Source organism: Carlito syrichta, unplaced genomic scaffold (genome assembly GCF_000164805.1).
Source record: "Carlito syrichta isolate Samal-C Ts95f unplaced genomic scaffold, Tarsius_syrichta-2.0.1 Scaffold310675, whole genome shotgun sequence".
Taxonomy (NCBI): domain Eukaryota; kingdom Metazoa; phylum Chordata; class Mammalia; order Primates; family Tarsiidae; genus Carlito; species Carlito syrichta.
This window is the reverse complement of record NW_007254771.1, coordinates 11,390-15,176: the sequence shown is the minus strand read 5'-3', so window position 1 is coordinate 15,176 and position 3,787 is coordinate 11,390.

Below are 3,787 nucleotides of genomic sequence, written 5' to 3'. Positions count from 1 at the left end.
AGAAAACTGATAGGAATGTAATATGAACGTAAAGTGTTATTATTTTATTATCCCTCAATACTGAAGCAATAGTATAATAAACACACATGTACTCTTTATCTAGATTCAACAATTATTAACATACTGTTCTATTTACTATCCTTCTCTCTCTCTCTGTGTGTGTCTCTCTTTCTTGCTCAATAAAATTTTCTGTACCATTTGAAAGTATGTTGTATCATCTTGATACTTCATCTTTTAAAACTTCAGTAGATACCTGCTAATGATAAGGACTGTCTCCAACACAATCATAATACTACCATGAATACTAAGAAAATTAACAATAATTTCATAATATCATCTAATGACCAGGCCAGATTTAAATTTTCTCATTTGTCTCAAAAATATTTTTTAGAGTTTCAAAAACATTTTTGGAAATGGGATTTAATCTAAAATCACAAAATGCTCCTTGTTGCTAATTCTCATAGACCCTTTTAATGTGGGGAAATCGATAGAGAATATCTATAATATTTATCAATAGTGTGTTCTGAGTTAAAGTGGTTTTGGCTTGAATGATATGACCTCAGAGGGAAATTCTTGCTTACATTCACTCATAGCTTTGCTGGGATGGGAACAGCTCACCCATCTGTCTTCTCTGTGTGACCAAGTTCTGGGGTAGGAAGCATAGTGACTCATGATTGGATCCTGGGTGAATGTGACAGTCTGCCAGTTTCCTTGAACACTCTTTGTTATGCACCTCCCATGGTCTTAACAGGATTGAAAATTAGATTTGGGACATAGGAAAAGTCTTTAAATTTAGAATCTTTAGGCCATAATAAGACACTTGGGGTGTAGTAGCAATAAAAAGTTGGTTAAATTTATACATTTAAAAAATGTCTTCAGTAATAGAGTATTAATTTGCCAAATTTAATCTATCTTTACTGCTGTTTAAAAAACAACATAAAAAAGTCATAAAAATTTATTATGATTAAATTAATGTCCCAAACTACTAAAACTTATCCCCTTAAATGATACAACAGTTCTGATTTTAAATATTTTTGATGGGAAACTGCCAATAAACATTAAATAGCTACATCAGGTTAAACCCAAATAATAACACAAATGGTTCTGTTTGGTGTAACATTTCTAGACTTGTCATATTTCATAATAATTCAGGGGATAATAGTTAAGAATAATCTAGGCTAGCGATATTGGAACAAACATTTTTCTCAGTCTGTTTTTTTTAAACATAGGCAAATTCAACTTTTGCTCTTTCTTTTTTTTTTTTTGAGTTGGAGTCTCACTCTGTCCCCCAGATGGAGTCTCGACCTGCAGCCTCGACCTGCTGTGCTCCAGCGATCCTTCTGCCTCAGCCTTCCAAGTAGCCGGAATTACTGGCACGTGCTACCATGCCTGGCTGATTTTTTGATTTATTGTGGAGATGAGGACTCGCCAAGTTGCCCAGACGGGTCTCGAACCCACGGGCTCAGGAAATCCACTTACCTCAGTGTCCCAAAGCACGGGATTACAGGCTGAGCCACCGAGCCCAGCTAACTTTTGCTCTTTCAAACTCTGTTAATTAAGATAAATACTCTGAAACACAAGGGCTTCAAAAGTCAAGTATAGTTAGCTTCCTTAACAAGTAATTGCTTACTATACAAGGTTTTTGAGATAGAAGTTGGATCTGTGTGAAATAGAAACATCAGGTGTAGGATTTCTAATGGTGAGGTGAGAACTATTTAGCTGCAAATGATAGAAAAATCTCATTAAACTAGCCCAAACTAAAAGATGATCTATTTACTTACATAATTAAGAGGACCAGGAATAAACATGGCTTTTGACATGACTGGATATAGGGCCTCAATGATATTATTGGAGCCTAGTCACCCCCCACCCCTCCTCTGCTTTTCTCTGCTTTGATTTCATTCTCAGTCACTCTATCATAGGGGCAAAATGGCTGCCAACAGTTCCCAGTTTGCATTTGCAAAATTTGGAATCTTGAGAAGATGAATTCCCCTTTTCTACAAACAGTTTGAAGAAAAAGTTCTGGGCCTGGTTTTTTACTGGCTTATATTTTGTCACATTTTCATCCTTGTGCTAATCCCTGTGGCCAGAGTAATGTAATGCATTGATTGGCTAAGTCCAAGGTTACATTTGCTCTCCTGAAAAAGTTGTTGATTTTAGCTCTTTCCAAGCCGTATTATAAGAGAATAAGGGAGGAGCTGGTGCCCCCGAATGAAACTTGCTCAACAAAAGAAAGGGAATGCCAATGAACATGAAGCATCTATGTCAGGCTGAACTCAAATTATAAAACAAATGGCGCTATTTGGCATAACATTTCATATTTATGAAACACTTTTACACATATTATCTCTACTATAAGCTTCGAGACAGTTCCATTAGGGAGGTTGAAGCGATTGCTAGTCCTATTATACAGATTAATGGTTTGTTTGGGAGCTCATAAAGATCCCTCCCTGCCTGCAGCAGCAGCGGAATAAAGCCATGTTAATCTCTCCTCTGACAAAATCTCTCCCAGGGATAGGTAATACTGTTTAGACCAGGGCTCTGGTTTGGTTCCATTTTGGTACCAGGGCATTTACAATCTTTGGTCTCTTCAAGGAACCTGAACTTCCAGTTTCATTTTTTGGAACAACCATAGTACCTCACAAAAAAGTTTTTCCTGGGGTATGGAAAGAAGAAGAAACGTTCATTTGTGTTAGGTTTTGTCATTCCTACATGAATTAAGAGCAACAAAACAAACTTCACTAAATTAAGTAAATGTGATAAATACCTTAGAGCCATCGAAGTTTGGAGCAGAAGATAAATTGGTTAGCTCTTTCATTCCCATTCTGCAGATGAGGAGACTGAAGATCACACAGGGGAAAGAAGGGTCCCAATTCCACAGATCTAATTAGAGGTAGAGCGGGCACTAACATTAGCCTTTCTTGACTTCTAGTTGGTGTTTTTTTCCTCCCTATACCATGCTGCCTTTTTTCCTAGATGTGTCTAATGTGGAAAAATTATAGTTCATTTATAGTACTTCACTATTTTGTGCTATTTGCCATTGCTTGTATACGCAGTGAAAAACAAAACATTTGGTATCTTGGTTCCTGAATTTAGCCCCATACTGCTACACCCACAGAGTGTCCAGCAACCCCCAAGAGACCAAACTTTTGGACATTGGTCTCTCACTTTAGGGCAGAATTGTCAGATTTAGCAGCTAAAAATACAGAATGTTCAGTTCAATTGAATTTCATATAAACGGTGAATCATTTTTTAGCACACATATGCCACCTGCAATATTTGGAAAATACTTATACTAAAAAACTATTTGTTGTTAACCTGACTCTGGAACATTCTGGAAAGGGAGGGAAGAGGCAGGGCTCCCCTTGCTCTGCTGTGATGATTGAATCTTAGGGTACCAGAGGTCTGCTTGGTAAATGCACACGTCTGTCTGCTCACCCACAAGCTTACCGAATCTTACTGAAGCGGAAATTCAAGCCACTTATATGGTTGCAGATTTTATTAGTTCATTTCTTTACTTTAACACTTTCTGTTCAGAAAATCTTCAGAATCAGGGACTCAGAACAAAGAAGGAAGAGATTAAGTGTGGAAACAGACATGTAAGGAAACCATCCATGTGCCACATGGCTATGCCAGCTATTTTAACCTTCAAACTATTCTTCCTTCCTTTCCTCCCTCTTTCTTTTACTCCTTTCTTTTCTTTCCCCACTTCCCCCGCCCCTCCTGTCCCACAGGCAGCCATCCAAATGTATTTTGTATATGCTTTTATTTGTACTTATTTTGGTAA